Source organism: Pseudochaenichthys georgianus, chromosome 11 (assembly GCF_902827115.2).
Source record: "Pseudochaenichthys georgianus chromosome 11, fPseGeo1.2, whole genome shotgun sequence".
NCBI classification, from domain to species: domain Eukaryota; kingdom Metazoa; phylum Chordata; class Actinopteri; order Perciformes; family Channichthyidae; genus Pseudochaenichthys; species Pseudochaenichthys georgianus.
In genome coordinates this window covers 21,332,205-21,352,249 of record NC_047513.1, presented here as the reverse complement: position 1 = coordinate 21,352,249, position 20,045 = coordinate 21,332,205, and the positions used below count along the sequence as shown (strand labels likewise).

The 20,045-nt window shown below is 42.8% G+C and overlaps 1 protein-coding gene across 1 annotated transcript in view; it reads left to right on the top strand.

Annotated features, from left to right (window-relative positions):
* elmo1 (engulfment and cell motility 1 (ced-12 homolog, C. elegans)) overlaps positions 1-20,045 on the top strand; it is a 104,396-nt gene continuing 84,351 nt past the window's right edge. The window contains exon 1 of the mRNA XM_034094234.2: positions 1-135. The gene's annotated coding sequence lies outside the window, so the exon portion shown is untranslated. The remainder of the gene's footprint in view (positions 136-20,045) is intronic.

Genomic DNA, 20,045 nt, shown 5'->3' with positions numbered 1-20,045 from the left:
GAAGTAGAAACATCAGCACTATCTCTATACGGCAGAGAGAGGGAGGGAGGGAGCAAACACCGCTGAGTGACACTCACTCACATACAAACTCTGGACATCAGCGCTTTAGTGGAAGAAGTGTCCTCGCCTCGTCAGGTTAGTCAAAGCTTTCTTCTCTTGCGCAAATGTTGGTGCTGAGCAGTGTTTGTAGCTTCACTTCCTCCGCGTTTGCTGCTAAATGTTGAGGATTCACGATGTTTTGCGGCTCGCTGCGCCTTTCCTCAGCAAGCGTTTATGTGTGTTACATTGCAGCGAGACAATGCTGTGTTTCTCCCTCGTCTTTCCCACCCCGTGTGTCCGTTTCCCCCGGCTGTCGTTTTACTTTTGTGAAGTGGCCTCAGCGGCTCTTTTGGGCGCTGTTCTTATTATTGACATGCCTCATTAAAGCATCGCAGCCCACTCTGCTTTCACGCAGAGACACGCGTTGAACTGCAGTGGAAATCAAACTGCCTTTAAATCCATTCACAGTGTTCCTTTTACTTCTGGTTTGTTAAACAAGTGCGCGTTAAAGCTGCAAGTTGTGTTGTGTTTGCAGCAGATCTGTGAAGGCGCAGAGCTGCTGCTGCTGCTGCTGTTTTCCCGGATCTTTGTTTTCGAGCATGCTGTTCGCTTGATACAGAAAAAGTGATGCGTTCACTGATGCCTCCGATTTCACCCTGCTGCTAATTAAAGAGCTGCTTAAGGGTGTGCGGTGTGTTACTCCAGCACAGCATGCATAGCCACACCATGGGCCTGTCATTAGAAGAAGGGAGAGAGAAAGCTAGACAGAACATGTGATGTTCGAGCTCTGTACTCTCCTACATAACATGAACGGCAACAATGTCAAGATGCATTGTAATCTGGCTGCTGTGAATCAAGTTATCTGAGGTCTACTACTTGTCTTCTCTCTACATCAATGGTTAATAAAAGTTGTTTATGCTCGTCATTTATATGCATTCATCAATGTTAAACACCTTTTTAAGGCTTTGAATCCCTTTTTAAACCAAGCAATGGCCACTTATAACCCCTCAACACTGGTTGCTTATGTCAACGAGTTGAAACTAGTTAGCCACATGTCTTTGTTCTTGTTATGGGATTCTTATGGGATTTAATAATTCATAATGTTCCTGCTTTGCGAGGCTGATGATGATTGTTGTTCGACCCCTCAAATTTAGCAGGCAAACCATGAATCAAGGTGGGGAACCACACCTCTGTTTGATAGACTGTGTGACATTTAGTTTTTTTTATTCTAACACATCCCAGAAACAAAAACACTGTATGAGCCATTCCCGGCCAGCGGTAGGTGTACCCCAAGGGGTACTTCTGCTGTTATTAGGGAGCACATGGAAACATTATACAGTAAAAACATTGGATTTGATCCGCATTCTTGTCTTGTGGGTAATATTACATTACATTGCATTTAGCTGACGCTTTTATCCAAAGCGACGTACAATAAGTGCGTTCGACCAACACAATACAAACTTTAAGAAAACAGAATCAGATAGAGCAAAACATTTCAAGTGCTACTCAACTGGCTTTAGATAAGCCAGCCCTTTATTAGTATATAAGTGCTTTGTTAATAGTTCTATCGCTCGAAGTGGAGTCGAAAGAGATGAGTTGTCAGTCTGCGCCGGAAGGTATGTAAGCTATCTGCTCAAATAAACATGCAAATAGGATTACATATTGATGTAATGCTGAATTTGATGTATTGCCATAATAACCTAACCGCTATTACAGGCCCAGCTTTACTAACCATTTGAGTCAATTCATGATGCAATTGATAATAGTTGAAATAAAATAGAAGACTAAATTGCTGGTACTCTAAGTAGTAGTAGGTTAGTACAAAGGTAATCTTGACCAAATGTACTGAAGAGAAAAAGAGTCCAATGCTCAACAGTGAACTGTTATGATAGCAGTGAAATACTTTTCATAAAGCCATCCTTTCACTCAAAAGGGTTCTTTGGAAATCATTACTGTAGATGAAAAAATGTGATATTGTGCTATAAAACTGCCTTGAAACTGCTACTATTCCTCTTTATGCCTTTGGACCCACAGTGGTACTTTAAAGGGCCCCTGGCTGTCTGTGGACCCTATTTTAGGAACTGTTGCTCCATATTTCCTCTGTGATCATTCAGTTACCAGGAAGAAGCCACAACAGTGTTGGTCTGTGGCACAGAGCGTCTCCCAGCTCCCAACATCAGGGATTCGCTGTAGTCTTCCCTCGCTCCCTCCAGGCAGCTTCTGATGGAGTTAAAGCCCATTTACATGCCCTGTTAGCCACATGCCTGTTGTGATGGAGCCACACGCATGCCGGCATCTCCGTGTCAACTCGACAATAAACACAGGCAACCACAGCCTAGGAACAGGATCATAAGCACACGCTGCAATGTTTCAGATTTAGAAAAACAGGAAGTTATCGTCGGCACGGGAGTTATCGTGCTATTCTGGGATTATTATTGAGGTAAAGATTTTTAGGTTATTGTCTGTTGTCTGTCTTGTTGCCCATGACGATCTAGAGCAGGGATCACCAACCACATCTGTCCAAGGGCCGAAATGTAACCAATAGACACTATCGCGGGCCAGCGATTTTTATATAGCCCAGAATTTTATAAATAGTATTCAGATTACTTTTAGAATACTTTTAGAATACTTTCTTTTTCCATAACAGATGGGTATGTTTTTGGGAACAGGAGACACTTATTTTACTGTTTTCATGGCTTATCAAGAACTCAAACACAACATCTTGGTGTCATTCTGGACAGCTCTCTCATCTGCATCCCACATAAAAAACATCACCCGGACTGCATTCTTTGTACTGTCTTAAAACCTTTCCTTGGAATATGTTATGAATTGTAAGGTGTCCTTGGGTGCTTTGAAAGGCGCCCCTAAATAGAATCATCATTATTATTTATTATCTGAAACGATGTAATAACTTTTAAAACTGTTTCCAGTCACTTGCCCCATGCATTCAGCAGCAGCAGGCCATTCACTTTGATTTCATCCCGTTATGAAATGTCATCATTTCGACAATAAAGAAATGCTACATAAACGTTATCTTGCACATTTTATCTAACCATCTCCGTTTCTAACTTTCAATATATTTTAAAAGAGATCTCTCTCTCTCATCTGCGTGCGGGGGCGGGGCCTCACAGACACGCTGCATCTCTCTCTCGCTCACAGACATGCTGCAGCGCTGTGCAGTGTGCACACAGTTCTGCCGGTAATGCATATTACATTTTGTGAGGAAACTTTTCCACCAATAATTCCAATAAGTATTCCAAAATGTATTCACTTTAGGTTTACGAAAGTAACTGTAATCAGATTACTCGTTTTTAAATGTAACGCCAGCTGAGTTAGCCTACTTGATTTTTGTATTCTGATTACGTAACGCCGTTATGTATTCCGTTACAATCCAACCCTGCTTCTAGGCTACTGTCCAGCAGCTCCAGCCTCTCTGTTGGACTCTGTCACAGCGGGGCTACTGCTGTGGTGCAGAGCGCATTAACCAGACTCTTCACAACGAAGGATCACTTCTTCTTCAGGGGAGGGAAGGTTTCGCAGTACGCAGTCTACTGTCCCTGCAGCTGCTGCCTCTCTGTTGGACTCCGGTACTGCACCTTACTCACGAGACGTTGTAAAAAAAGAAATGGGTGGGGGGCGAACGCAGTAACCACTCCGCCAACGCCACAGTCACCCCCGTCGTGCAGGCCGGATGAGAATGTCTGGCGGGCCGGATGTGGCCCGCGGGCCGCCAGTTGGTGGTCACTGATCTAGAGTGTTATTCGATGTGAGTTTCTATCGGTGTAATGTACTTGAACTGAGAGATCCTGTTTTGCATTGTGAGGTTTTGGCCTCCGTGTGCACCCTGTTGCTGTGGTTGACAGAGGGTTAGAGATTGATGTCTTTGGTTTTAGACTCAGGTCTGGCACAGCTTTAGCAGTCAAGGAATGCAATTTTCGACTCACCCTTTGGAACAAACCACTAACTTGAGCATTAAACTGGTATGGGAAGTTTAATGTGTGCTAGTATCTGTCCAGGTCAGAATTGAAGCGTGCCAGAAGTGTTTTATTTCAGTTTTACAGCCACCTGAGGGACCTAAATGTCAAAAGGAATGCACATGCATGCAAAAACAAATTTATTAGCAATAACCTCCATTTCTTGTTAGCTGGCTTACCCAAATAAAGATTATTTTATCCCTACCTAGTACCTACAGGGTTTTTAAAAATCAGCAATATAGTAAATGAGAAATGAGATGGAAAATACGGCAGCATTGACTTTTACCAGAGTCATTAAGCCAAATAAAGTGATGGAATTAAACTTTAGCGCCGTGGTGTTTTATTTTAAACATAATCCTGGAAATCAGATTAGTGGAAGGAGGCAGAGATCGTAGAGTTCTTTTTGTGAGAGGGTGGGTGACTCACTTAAATTGCATCACATGCAAGATTCTGATTTTGTATCTCTTTGACACAGCCTACTGTTTGGTATCCTCTCACCACCTCCTGAAGTGTAACCTTGTCTCCTCTCGCCTGTCAGAGCCCCCTCCCTCCCTCCTCTTGCAACTTGTTATCTTTCTCTCATTAGCTTACTCTCTCACACATACTATCTTACTGTCTCTCTCACATAAGCATCTACCCCGTTTCTTGCCGTTTCTTCTCATTTGCTTCCTCTCACATTGCAGCACACACTTCCCCCATCTACTTTCTCGCTCTCACTTCTTGCTCCTTGAGGGAAATGAAGGTATGTAAATTGTTTTCTCCTTAATGTATGCCCGGCCTATGCTATCGGTCCATCTCAATGAACTAATTTCCCCCTTTTTCTCCGAAACGCTCAGAATCGCAACATTAGACTAACACCAAAAACTTCAGGGCCAATGTCATGTCTTTAGGTCTTTCTATATATTTGTGTGCAATCAGCCAGTGCTAATGCATATGAAAACAACCTGCATGCAAATTAAAGTACTGGCAGCCTTGCTTGTTGTACAAACTGGAGTGCTTCACCTTCAGCGGCTTGAAGTTAGATTAATTTGCAGTTCCAAATGAGACAAATGTTGTCTTGCATAATTGCTCCCTGTGGTACGAAGTTAATTAAAACAGCAGGTACTGAAGGTGTGATGGGAAGGTGCCAGACAGATATAGGTGGGTGAGGAGAGATCTCATAGGTACTAATGCCATGTTCTGCTCTTTAGTTGACTGATTATTGCCTTGGGCGAATTTCAAATCCGAGCAGCTATAAAAAAAATGCAATAAATAGGAGAAACCGATGGACGAAGGTTGTTGTTTTATGACAAACCGTGATCATGGGAATACGCTCACGAATGTACATCAACTTTTTGCTCTGTGCATCTATAAATGTATGGGTTTTCTTCCTAGGGCACAGAGTCCATCCATTCTTTGAATATGAATCAGTTTGAGCGGAGAGCATCCGCAGGCGTGTTTCTCCGTCCGAGTCTAGACTTTATGCGGAGTGAAGCAGCCCTATATGACCCAGAAAGTGATACGGTTCCCTCTGCGTGCTCGCTCTGCCTGCTGCATTCCAGCTGTGGTACTGCCGCAGAGCTCTGTAAATATTGAGTGAGAGGTTAGCCAGCTCTTTTTCTCTCTGTGCGTGTGTGGTGTTTAGCATTTCTCAACTAAGAGCCGCTCAGCCCGCTCAGAGCCTATGTACTGACCCAGTAGGATAAATGGTAAGCTAGTCTCTCCCGTATATCCACGTTCCAGCTGTGTGAGGGGCTTGATCTGACTTCACGTTCAACGCTGGATACTTTTGGGATTGTCCAACGGGTGCGGTTGTTAGAGGCTACTAGAGTACAGTGTATGCAGCTGTTGTAGGATGTGCGGATGCTTCAGTAGCATCACACAGTGTATGATTTATGGCAGGTTTGCACATGTTCTGCACAGATCATCCAGATTTCAGCGCTGTGTTGCTGTGTCAGTTATTATGTTTCTCCAAGGCTTCCCTGCATCCTTTTCACAGTAGCTACGTGCTGGTGTTTCAGTATGACCCAGGTGCTAAACACAGGTTTACTTAGCTGTGACGTATATTGTAACTTTTCCCATGTGTATGTGTAGCCCTTTAGGTGTCGTGCAATAGTATAGGTCATTGCTTGATCTCTATGTTTCTGTTCATATGTGTATGCTGGCTGTCAATCTCCCATCTGTTCAGCAAAGCATCTCTTGATCCATGAGTCCACCCGTCCATACATCCTTTGGCTTTTTACCTCTTTCTCCCTGTGATCAGGTGGTCTGGGCCTACGATGCGCTCTTCCCCTGGCAGTGTACTCCCACTATTATCTTTTTTCTGCACAGTTCTCTCTAAATGTTGAACTTTGGTATTTATGTTGAACCATTACTTAGCTGAACTTGCTGTCTCATGTAATAATGAGTGTTCTGTTTGATGTCTGATCTGGGGTGGAGAGGGATTTTAGGAAACTTCAAGCACATCATCACAGACAGTGCCGCATTCTTTTTGTTGAATTGTTCACACCCTGTATAGCAGAGAGAAAGTTGAGAAACTGTGAGTGTGAGCCAAACACTACCTGACTGTAACTCAAATGATGGGCATCAGATTAGAAGGGCAGGTGGGTGGTGTCATGTCCTCTGAAGCATTTATGTTCTGATTTGATGCTTTCTGGGGAAAAGAAAAAACTTTAAATGTCACAATTGCTTTCTTACTTTTAGTTGTTTTTGTGGTACAAGTCAAATATACCTTCAAACGTTCTGCAGTATTTAAAGTTTAAGAAAAGCATGGAGCAATCAAAGCAGGCAATCTTTGCACATAAAGGGGTGTTCATATAAAAACTAACCATTTCTGGCAGGTTAATTTTACCTTCACCTGAAAACAAATGTACTGATTAAAGGGAACTCAACTCTTCTCACTCACCATAGTGTATCGGCATGTCTTTAGGGTATATGTGATTTAGTTAAATAAAGTATTTCAATTACCTAAGGACAGATACCATGGTCAGTTCAGTCTCTCAGGCACATCGTTGAGACTGCAAACCACTACATTGACATAGATATGTTGGTGTGTGTGTTTGTGAACTATGAGTCACATGTTGAAGCCAGGGTCCAATCGGAGGTGGGCTTCATGTTGTCTCTCTGCGTCTCCCAGGTGCACACAACCCTGATCTTGTCAGATCTGTCCCCTGATGAGAGTGGACAGCACACACGGATGAGTGGAGGTTCAGTGAGATCAAACCAGCCTGTTGTTTTCTGGGTATGGGAGGGGGGTGTCACAGTTTCTAAGAAACCTACAGACTTATTTGTTTCTTATTTTACAGCTTAAAGGTCCCATGTCATGCTTTTCCGGTTATTGCCCGTCCCCTTGTGTGTTATGAAGGTTTTTATGCATGTAAACGGTGTGCAGAGTCAAAACCCTCAAAGTACACCATGTAGCGAGTAAAGCTCTAACACAGAAAATACCTCCCCAAAACGCCTCGTTGGAGATACGTCACTGTCCATTTGATTCTTCCGGGTACATCATGATGTCATGTCGTCCCCGGAACGAAATGGACCAATCCGTGGAGCCGTTAGGTTACGTCCGCGGAGCCGTTATGTTAAGCCCCCGCTGATTGGTCCAAATTGACCAATCCACGGACTTCCTCACACACTCAGTGCAGGCAGCTCTGCTGATCTCTCCTCCCTGGCTGCAGGCTGATAACAGACAGTTGGAATCGCGGCGAAATTCTCTCTGCAGACCCATTCTCACAGCGTTTATCAACCTTTTTCTTACTCAATATCAAGCCACACTTATTGTTTTTACTCCGGCTGTGACTTTGTGTGTGCTCAGGGTGAGTTTTGCTGTGTTTCGCTAAACAAGGAAATCACACCTCCACGGAGCTCAGCGCGATTCACAACGTCCCGACTGGTCCCGACCAATCGGAGCACACTGGGCTCACAGGGAGGGGGGGGCAAGAGCTGCAACGAGCCGTTTAGTGGAGAGAGTGAATACACATACTTTACAGAGATGCTGTATGCGAAACCAATGTGAGTTTGGAAAATTGCACAGTATAAATCTATTCTAGTAGACCTCAACAATGGAATTATGATCAGTGGAAATGGCCATGACATGGGACCTTTAAATGAGAACATAGCCTCTCTCTCTTTTCCATCTTTAACTTGCTTTCTAGTTTTCCATCTTTCTCTTTTAATTTCTCAGAGTCAATCTTAGCCATGATTATAGTAGTCTCAGTTTTCTGTGATTAGCGTCGTGGTTAGAAAATGACTCTTTAAAGACTTATTCCCGCTGTGACTGAAAGACACTTGCAAATGATGTAATTTTGTGTGTTTTCTTTCAAATTTGTAATGGTAGGGCACTGTGAGCTCCACCACAATAAAACTCCTTTTTATAGATACTTTCTCACTGCAAACTTCATTTCAAGTTATTTCTGTTAGGAAGACTGGAGGGTAGACTGAAGAGAGAAGTGCAATAACGCATATCTAAACATATTGCATAATTAATGTATGGATTCAGATTGAGGATTTGAACCGACGCAGGCCTCGGCGATGTCGAAGTGCTGCAACAGTTTCTTTTCTTGGGACTAGTCAAGGTTAGCTCTTGAGAAAAGAGATTGAGGAGTGGAGGGTCTCTCATAAAAGGCCAAGGTCACCAGCTCACTGGTTCCCTCTGGCTGGGGAACTGCAGGCCTTGGATTGAAGGTGTGTAGCTTTATGTCAGGGCTGCCTCTGAGTCTCTGAATAAATCAAAAACACAGAAGGACATTCAAGATTGATTGATTGAAACAAGACATATTGATATCTCCTCTATTTCGCTCTTCTTTCGCTCTGAATTTATCTCTTCATGCCTCTCTTTAAAGACTTTACGAACCGATGCTCCATTCCTTCATTTATCTATTTCTATCTGTCTTCCTCAACACTTGTTCTGCCTCCTGGCTAGTGTTTTCAGCAGCACTTTCCATCTAAACAACTCCCTATACTGTACACATTGCTCAAGTCCTCCTGGCCCTCTCAGCCCACACATTGACCACAAGCATCAGCAGAGTTCAACAGAGCATCTGGAATATATTGACCTCCACAAGACCCCAGTACTCGTGTCTCGTGTTGCTATTTTTAAGTTACCGCCCGAAGTGTGTTTTCTGCTCACTGTAACCACCCAGTAGAAACAAGTCATCACTCTCACACCTGGACGCTATATTTAATCAATTCCTCTGTGATAAAAAAACGCTGAATAAAGAAATCTTCCTTTAGGCCCACCACAAAGCTTTGCTCACCGGGATTGCAATGCCCTTAAAGAACAACAGGTCAACAGGTCAAGCCTAGCCAGAGCTCTTAGATAGCTTTTGTTTACTTTGTCCAAGGGGCGACATTTCAACTTGCCCTCAAGTCTATTTTGTGTCCAGAGTGTTTGAAAGTTAAATTATTATTTATTTGTATTGCCCAGACTGTAAATGGACACTCATTATTATCATTTATTTGTCTTTCTTTCTGCCTGATGAGGTTGGAAGCTAAGTAAGCAACAGTATGAGACTGTTGGCATATATTTACCCAGTGCTTTTGTTATGAAAAGACACCCATAGGAGGATTGAGTAGTCCTGTGTTGTGCTTATCTGTGTTTTTGCTTCTAGTCATTCCTGCCAGCTATGTTGTTGTGTCTATAGACCCAGGTTTTCCCGCCATCTGAGACCAAACCTCTAGGAGTGTTTTGTTGTCTGTTAGACTCAGCTGTGCCATTGTTTTTGATCTCGGGATTGTTTTTTTTGTTTTTTATTTGTGGCCTGAGCAGATTCCCCATCTGTAAACCACCTGCCTTACCCGTGTCACCCTGGCTGGTCTGTGCTGGCCACACATCAGTGTTTCCCATTTCCTGTGGATACTACACGTGGTCAGTGTGCCTAGCCTTTATCCTATGCCCAGCTAGAAACTGAAGGATAACACGGTACAGCTCAGTTCAGCTGGGTTCAGCACGGCTCTCTGAGAGAAGAGGGGTATTGTAATGGTGGCCAAGCTGGTCTTAATGTTGCCTTCAGGGCTTGTTGCTGTGTCTATTCTTTTGTTGTCTGCAGGGGGAAGCTTAACACTTGTGGGAGTGAGTATTTGTGCATGTCCAACTTGTATGGCAGCATGTTATAGCCCAGAAAGTGCTGTTGAAGAAAGGCACAGGAAATACCAATGGCATTTCCCAACAACGGCAGAGCTACCGGATACATAACAGTCTTTAAACATGTGGTGAAAGTTGGTTATACACGAAGCGAAGGTTTCAGAAGTACACTTTAGTTAACATGAACATGCCTCTTTTGAAGCGAAGGTGGAAGATGAGCCACTTCCTGCCATTATATGCTTGTGAACTGATCCATTTCCTGTTGACAGAAAGTATGAAGAGAAAGGTCAAGAGGTGGAGGCACAAGCTGATGTAACGTCGTTAGTTGTTGTTTTCAGTATCGATAACGGGGCAGGCTGACGTGTGAAACCTGTTGTGTCTCATGTCTGTTTCAATATTCTCAGTGAATGGATGTATGCAGGGCAGCTATGCAACGATTAAATCATCCAATGACATCGTACCCACAGCAATGAAAGCTTGACCCGAGGAATGCCCCCCCGCTTGTGTTTTTCTTGCCCCCCTTTCTCAGTCTCTCTGTTTCACAAAAATGTGGGTAACATACAATTAACCCATAAAAGGCAAAAACATCTTTGAATCTTATTCCCCAGTCCTTAAATAGCCTGACTTCAACCTCATTTATTGTTTCTGCCTTTGTACCACAAGCAAGCCCCTTCCCACAGTTTTACTCCAAGTTAACAATAATAAGACAACCACTAGCGAAGCCTCAATGAATGGCTTTGAAGGAACCGGACTAGGTACACAGGAGGGATGGAAGTGTTTTAGCAGTGGCCCAGTCACCACACTGTGAGGGTGGAGGCTCAACTGGCATGGGCACCGACTCGTGACTGTCAGGCAGGGCTGGAGCCTTTCAGTGGGTAAACATAGGGGAGGGCATGGGTGTAGCATATGGTTAACAAAGAATAAAAAGACGCGGGGGATAAATAAATAGGATGGCTGTGGAGAGTGGGAGGCTGAGGGCAGTGTTTAAGGGTTAGCAAATGAATGGGTGAGCCCAAAGATAGAGCATGGGGCATCTGTCAGGAGAGGGGAGGCGTTGTGGTGAGGGTGTGGCAGCATGAAGGGAGTTTGGGAAGAGACTCAGTAGGCAGGAATGAGCAAAAGAACAGTAACAAGCATCTGTGAGACTATAAAAGGCAATAAAGGAACAAATATTTTAAATATCAGTGCCAGTATATTATTTCTGGCAAGCATGAGCTTATGTGTTGTGGCTGTGCGCAGTGGTGTGATACTGAGGAGCCATTGGTGGTGGTGGTGGTGATGAATAACAGTGTGCCTCCAACAGTGCAGTCAGTCAGTATGGAGGATAGGCAAAGAGCACCCAGCAGGGAGGAAGGGAGTGTTTTGGTGCAGCCAAGTCTTGAAGCCACCCAAGACATGTGTGGAGGTGGGTGTGTTTGCATGTGTGGAATTAAGGGTATCTTGATGTATAGCCACAGCTGGGGGTGGGCTCTGGGAGGGGACAGAGAGACAGCTGGCAGAGCAAAGGGTGAGTGTAACGAGGAGCGAGTGTGACAGCCACACTGACTCCTTTGTTCCCACTCTCTTGTGCCAGTCACAGCGAGTAACCCCCATGGCTGATCTGTGTAGGGACTGAACATTTTCACAGCACCCAGACCACAGACACGGCAGGGAGGCCATGGTGAGGAAAACTTCCCACTGGTTAATAAAGTCGTGACATTGATGATGACGCTTGGAGTGCCAACTTTGATCTTTAGCGTTGGATGGCTGTGTGGCCGCCAGTCTCATTGTGGGTCTACAGGTTTCCACCCAGTTTGATGTTGGCACAACATTCTCCTTCCTTCACTTGGCTACAGGTGTACTGATTGCATTATTCATTTGTGGTGATTTATAAGCAGTGGATATACATCTGAAATAGTTTGACACAAAATCCTCCGCCATTGTCAGTCAGTTAAAAGTGTTTTTCTTGGGTTTACTTAGTGCCCGGATAACCTTCCTTAATGCAAACGTAGGTGCTTTTTTTAAATCTCAAAAACTGTATTTATCATATTTATGTTTTTTGGTAATTCAATAAGTTAATTTTCTATATGAAGTAATTGCTAAATTCTAACAGACTAGCCAATATTAGCATTGTAGACAGCCAGTTCTCAATAAATCGTTTTCATGTTTTCTTCATTTTCAGACTGGTTTTGTGGATTACTAGTCCTTAAAGTTAAATGCAGTCCTTAGGGCGTGTGTTAAAGGGCATACTAGTTACTGAACATGAAACTTCTATTATAAAGCCAATGGAGCTAGCATTGTCAGAGCACTTTAGCTAATCCTTACCCTGGCCTTAGCACTCTGTCATTAGAGTAGCGTTGGCACTTCAATGCAACACTTTGAAATCGTTTTTCTTTTTTTTTTCATAGGTGTGTTGTGTGTGTGCTTGTTTCACTGACAGCTGACAATAGCAGCACAAGATTTCCACAAGATAGCCTATAACCATTGTTAATAATGTCATTGCACCTGTAGAGCACTTATTACGCTTGTGATGATAGTCATCAGTACGAACATAATTGTAGCGCCAGCAACATTGAACAGCAGCCTGCTCGCTATATGCCTGGGTAATGAGTGTTGTTGAGGGCACGGGATCTCCCCTGAGTTATGGTTTAATAAGGTGGAGAGGAGAGATGTATGTGTGCATTGCTCCTGTGTGGCTTCTGGAGGAAATGCTGCTACGGAGTGCATCTAGTCTATCAAGATGCAAGGTCACTTGAGACAGCTTCCTGCACCTTTCTTTTATTAAACCTGTCTGATGTGTGTGTGTGCATTTATCTTTCTCAGCACGTTCATTTGAACTCCTCAGAATGCCAGTAGCCTGCAAATAATAGACCTATGGATGGAGGATGTACACTTATCGCGTATTCCTTCATATTACACAGTAAAGCACCCAGCCGCTTACCACCATTTAACTTTCCATTTTTTTTTCTAGTTAAATACGCTTTTTCAGCTCCTGACTTCTTCCTCTGAGTATCTGAACCATTTAGTTCAAGTAGGACATGTAAAAATAGCCACAAATCAATCCCAAATGCTCTCGGGCTCTTCGCACATCTCGATCTAGGCTAGCACAACCCAATAGGGGATAGTGACACAGCATTCAAAGCTGGGCCGAATGACTGGCAGACCGGCACTTTAGAAGAGGGCATGTTCAGATTTGACTGGTAGCAGTGATTCAGGCCTTGACACACTTTAAAAGCCATTAAAGAGGCTGTGGTGGATTATGGTTTGTTGAGTTATGATGATGATATGACCTTTTTAGTTATTCCATGCTCGAGCTGAGATGGTAATCCTCTGAGCTATTGAATTTAGCTAAATGGAGACCATGTTTCCATTAAAAGATGTATATGATTTGTACAACAATGTATCGGGGATTTACAGCAGACCGTATTATTGATGGCACAGAAATGTGTTGTGAGACTCCACCATAGTGATAGCATGGAAAGACCTGCGGGGCCAAGAAGCAGGCGGGCACAGAGCAATCATAGATCTTCAGATTATTTTATATAGGTTGCATCCAACATTTTTTTAATCAAATATCACAAGCTCATAACACAAGATAAGGTTTTTCTAAACTAAAGATTTTTTCCCATGCTGAAGCACTGTTTGTTCACTGTGTGTGTAGACCTTTTGATTCTGTGTTGACCCTCGCGAGGCACCCAACATATCAGAAGCTCTCTGTGCACTGCAGTTTCATGGGAAAAACCTGCACTGCAAACACTTTGGCAAAATATACACCAACATCCTGTGTGTACGATGGCATGGCTTCTGCCTGATACCAAATGTCTGAAAGCAATCTTGGTTGTGTGTGTTTGTCAAAAGATTGAACCAAATGAAAACATGGCCTTGGTGGCTCGGCAATCATTTGCAATGGAAATTCCCTGACCTGGGATGCCCAATCCTTCACATCCCATTTAACTCAATGGGGCACATGCCAGGCATGCCAGCAATGTGAGCAGAGGGAGTTAATCTCCTGTAATGTAACAACGCATGTCTGAACAAGCTCTCTAGTCATCAGCGAACCAGTAGCCTTTTAGCTTTAACCCCCACTAAGACTGTTGGTATAACTGTAATGCTTTCTGTATAACCATGCAACATGAAAATGCCTGTGGCTGGAAGATGCCTCGAATCATCTGTGTGTTTTTACAAAGCTGGAGATTTGCCAATTTAAAATGTTAGGCCTGATCTTTTTCAAAACCCAACGAGGCTTGACCATATGTTTCTTCAAAACTAAAAACAGTCTCTGTATACACATATGCAGAAATGTGATGTTGGAAAACACCCCCCCCCCCAACCTGTGAAGTAGGAGCCATTTTTTTTTTTTATTAGTTTGACTTTTGAAATGAACAATATTTACATATTCATGGTCTCCGGGTTTTTAATGAGGGGGAAAAAGTCCATTTCTTAAAAAGAATGATTGCACTGGATAAAATTAAGTTTTTTTGTCGATCCACACCACACTATTCTAAGCGGAGCTTTTTTTTAATATGTATATAGGGAAGTTATGCTGCAGTTTTCTCAACAATCTTCTCTGCCGGCTAGATAAATTTCATGTTTGAATACCATCATTCTTGTCTTTATGTAACATTTTCCTCTCTTGTATGGTGAGGATATGTAACGGTGACAACAACATGAAAGCACTCTTACACTGAACAAGCTTGTTTTTCTTGTGGTATAGATTCAAAATGTTCACCCTGGTTACAACCCCCCTCCTGTGTTCACTCGTTTTAAAAAGAGACGTGTTGAACAAGATGTGCACCACACTTAACGTAATTACCTCGCTCTGCCATCTCTTTTCTCTAAAATGAGTGAAACTAAGCCTTTAGCTACAGTATTGTTCTTGCATAATCCTCACTGCCCTATTCTTGTACTTCCACACAACTCATGTTTGGTCGGCAGAGTGCACTACTCTTTTTGTGGGTCCGTGGGTGTGTTCAACTCCTCAAAGCACCTGCCTGTTTGGTTTACAATTAGATCATAGAAGACTTGCCATCATTATCTTCCTCACGAACAGCGTTAATCCCGTTAAGAGATGGAACAAGCTCTGTGTTTTATGAATGAGAAGCCCCACAGAGGGGAGTTTTACATCTGTTTTTGTTATGCTTGTGTGTACACTTGTAGTTGTGTGAGCATCTCTTCCATAATAACCGCTGGTACTTTTTTCTTCCTGCTGTCTGGGGTGTCATTTTAGCAATCTAAGGAATTATGTGATCCGTTTTGGTTCATTTCCACACCTTACTGAATGCGTGTGGAGTCTCTACCTATTTTTCTTTTAAACATTTCATGAGCACAAAGCAACTTGATTTTCCAACTGCTGTATTTGTAAGAGTTATTTATTGTATTGTATTCCATAACAGCATTTGTATGGTCCAGACCAGCAGGCATGTGATAAAACATCATGGCGCTATGTTGGAGAAGAGTTATTGATTTCCCCCAGGGTCATACAGTTTGATTAGTTACACAATGGAGTTACACAAACTGGAGCCGGTCATAATGTAATGTCTGTTTTTTCAATGAAGGCCCAGCTTCATAACATGAACTGTGTCAGTGTTTGTATAGACATTAGGCAGTCTATGTTTATGTGGTTGTTTGCCTTCTCTCTTGAATAAGAGGGGGTGTGAGAAGAGAGATGCTCGGTTTCGCTCGCTGTTCTGCTGGAGTAGTCAAGGTCACTTTATGATGGAGGCATTTTTCTGCTTGTGAATGAAGAATGCAATGCTAGTCCCTCCTGAAGCTACAATGCCTCCTGCCTCCCCCCCCCCCCCCCCCCCACACACACACACACACACACACACACACACACACACACACACACACACACACACACACACACACACACACACACAGGCACCACAGTTAGACAATGGGACTATAGACCTGTTTCCATGACTTCCCTCTCCGACCAACCAAAAAGCACCATTCATCCCCGCCTTGGTCATGTGACCTGGCAGGGTTTTTGGTGTGGTCCCTACCATCCCCTCCACACACACACACACACACACACACACACACACACACACACACACACACACACACACACACACACACACACACACACACACACACACACACACACACACACACACACACACACACACACACACACACACACACACACACACACACACACACACACACACACACACACACACACACACACACACACACACACACACACACACACACACACACACACACACACACACACACACACACACACACAGACACACAGGGGTCCAGTGAACTTTTTCAGGATGGCCTGTTCCTTGAAGCGTGGCCTCAGAGGCTCCTATCATTGTTGTCTCCAGTGATCAGTCAGGGAGAAGCCCCCCCCATCCTCTCCCACCACTCTCTGCTGCTTTTGAAGAATTGCACTTTGATGTTGTTTTTTACGCACTGCTTTCTTTTGAAATAAGGCACTTATTTAACTTTGTTCATTTTGAATCCCTGAAGTTTGTTCCACTTTTTAACAATCGTTCATATTCGATTATATAGATTATATCATGGTTGCACTTATTATAATTATCTACATGCTAAATGTGATATTAAGGGCCAAAGGCTGGATTTGAAGTCATTTGTTTTACATGTTGGGAATTAAGCTAGATGTTCAACAAATAAATCAGTTCATCCCTAACAAGTAAAATATGTACAAGACAATGCTATTTATACCGCAATAATCATGTGGTTAAATCCCCTCCATAATGATTACTGCTGCTGTTTTCAGTATTATGACAGTCACATTCCAGTCTAGTCTGTTCCTTTAGGCATCCAGGCTTTTCTTTCTCCAGCTCGGCCCTAATGGTCCAACTATGCGAGTTGAATACACCAGAGACCCCTCGGCCTGCAGCCAGACCAGCCACTGTGGGGGCTTCTGGGGACGTACAAAGCATAGCTCACATTTTATCTCCTTACCCCACATCTCTGGCAATTTAAGGTTTAGGAAACCGCTGTTATCAGCCTCAGAATTTCATCTGAGGTCCATAAAAGCCTCCTGGTGAAGGACAGAATGGGCGAGTGGTTGATGTGCAGATCTTTTTTTGGGCGGTGTCTTTCATGGTAACTCTAGTCTTATTTACGATGTAGCAAATCCTTATCATTTTTTAGGATCTCATTCTGCCTGCAACTAGAATATAATGCTAATGTCTATTTGATTATTTATACTATTGTATCCAACAATCCCTGCAAAGTTTGTGCTGCTGCAGAAAACTTTCCTGGTTGTTATTAACTTTTTTTTAAATCAGGCAGTATTTCCAAAGCTCAATCCTCTTATATCTGTTGGTTTGAAAAAAAATACTCAGTGGAGATCGAGTGTTTGACCTGGACAGGCTTCTTCGAGCAGGGATGAGAAGCCAGAGAAGAAGGTCATGCTGTCAGTGACTCACTAGGCCTGTGGGCTTTCTCACATTCACACATGCACACACACTCTTCTCCTAACAGGCAGTGAAAAAGCTTCCAGGGTAAACACCTAATTGTGCTCCTCTTTTCTGTTTTTAAGCTCTCACCGCCGACCTTGATGCTGACTGATATTGAGTTATGTAATGGGGGAGGATGGCATTTTATTTTTAAATCTAAAGAGAAAAGGAGATTGTGTTTGAACAGAGCATAGCCTATTGTGTTTCAGTTAGCGAGGCAGTGGAGGAAAAAACAACATTATTAGTCCCCTTACGTAACTCTCTTGAATACACAAGCTGCGAGCGCGGAGCATTAAAATATACACACCGGGGTATTTTAATGGTACAGGTCATAAGCACTTAAATCTCCAAAAATATCATGAGTTGATTGATCAGGGAACAGTGGTAAACCTCATGTGTGAACAGTGTGCCTCTGCTCACTTCCTGGCATTTTGTAACTCAGAGGTTGGATGCTGTAAACATCCGATCAATTATAATACATTAATTAATTGGTTATGATGTTGATTATGAGATAATGGAATTTGGCTGCTACAATGTTTGGTAGTGATCAGTGTTGATCAATCATGACTTCATATAATGGTGTTTATTTTTACCCACTATTTGTTTATGTAAACCTATTTTCTACTAAGGGCTGGGCGGTGAGCCCAAATCTCAGGATATTGGTCATTTTAATATCTTTAGGCTTTGTCCACAGTCAACACATCGGCCTACCAGATTGTCTTAGTAATTGAAGTTTGTTAAGTCCAAACTTTAATGAGGTTAAAACAACAAGTAGTGAGAAATAAGCATTGGAGGTACTGAAAGGAGGTTCATGAAAGGCAATAACTGCTATCCTTTGGACCGAGCAGGCGGAGCTGTTTCTTCTATTTGTGCTTAGCTAACCATCTAACTTTAGCCAAGTGTTGACCCTGACAGTACAGATATGAGTCATTGTAAACATCTCCTATAACTCTCAACACCTCAATACAAGTTATATTTGTGAAAAAGATCCCAATACCCTTGCAGTTGCAGTTTGTTGTTCTGTTTACCCAATGTGGGTTTATTTGTTATCATAGTTCATTCAGTGGTGTACAACTCCTGTGAGACCAGCAGGGAGTCAGCAGCCCATTAGCTTGTATGACCATGTTCCAATTATTACTATTCTAAAGTATCGCAGAGGATATTTGCACAACCCGTGGGCAGAGAGCCAACTAACAGTGCAGCTCTACTTGACAGTCTATCCAGTAAGTTAGACCCAGGAGTGTTTGGTCCAATTAAGTAGCTGCTGTTGCTAGCACGTTGTGTGTCCATTAGCTTTGCCTCTGCCCTCTTCACTCCCGTCGCTGGGGCGTTTACTCCGAATGAAAGGTGTGGACTATATTTCACTGGGTAAGTGTGCTCTTAACTCCTGTGTTTCAAATGTCTTTGTCCCATATAAGGGAGGGACGTTATGCCACCGTTCCCAAAAAACCCTAGTCATGTTCTCCCTACAGTGTTTTAAATTGACATTTCTGTAATGTGCTTATGCATTACTATGTTGATGGTTTGCAGACTGTACCAGCATACAAGGATGTGTGTCGATGATATTCTTCTTGACTCCAAACTGCAATTTGATGCAGGAATCCTTTGCTGGTATTATATATGGCCCATCAAGATAATTATACATCATGTACATGAAGTCCCCTTGTAATCCAGTGCAGGCTTCCTCCTCAGGCTGTTCCAATCAGGAAGTCTGTTTGTCCCCGGGATCATCTTCGTTGTGGAAATACTGCGACACTGTATTTCTAAAGGCTATTAACTTGTGTTTATTTGTCTCTATAAATACAGTTAGCATATGTTAACTAAGCGTCCTGCCAGAGGCAGTTGTTTTTTGAACAATGCCAAATGAGTTGCTTGCCGTTCGGTTTTGAGAGCTTGTGTTGTTTTGGGAGCGTTGTGTGATCATACACCTACTTGTGAGGTGTTGTTTGGCAGGGTGATGTGCAGTTTGGAAACTAAAAAGTGGTCCAGCTATCTTAAAATGCATGGATGCTAAACACTGTGTTTTGACAATTACAAATAAAGCATGTTACTCCTCTTCAAGTGGAATAAATGTGGATGTAGTTTTGAATAATTGATGATTCCCTGAGGTGATGTGGAATTATCTTTGGCTGCCAACCTCCTCTGCAAGCAGAATGTGGGAATGTGCAGATTCACTTCATGTTTAAAAAAATGGGAAAAATAAATCTGTGAATAAGAAAACGGGTTATGAAACACTTACCGAGCGAATGACGTCAACACCTGTCTGATATTGTTATCCAACATCCCAATTTACATTTTGGGTTTATACTCTCATCAAGAGCCATTTGGAGGTCAGTCTTACACAGAGCTTAGATTTCGGAATCACCAACAACAGCCACAGCTGACTGATAACTGTCTGTTTGCATTATACAAACCATAAAAACAATCAGCTATTTTGATTAATAATCAGGCTGTTTTTTTAATTATCAGTCAAAAATCTTTCCAATGGCTGGTTTCATACTCAAAGGGAGTACAGGAAGCTTTTTTTAAATGTTTTTTTTAAAT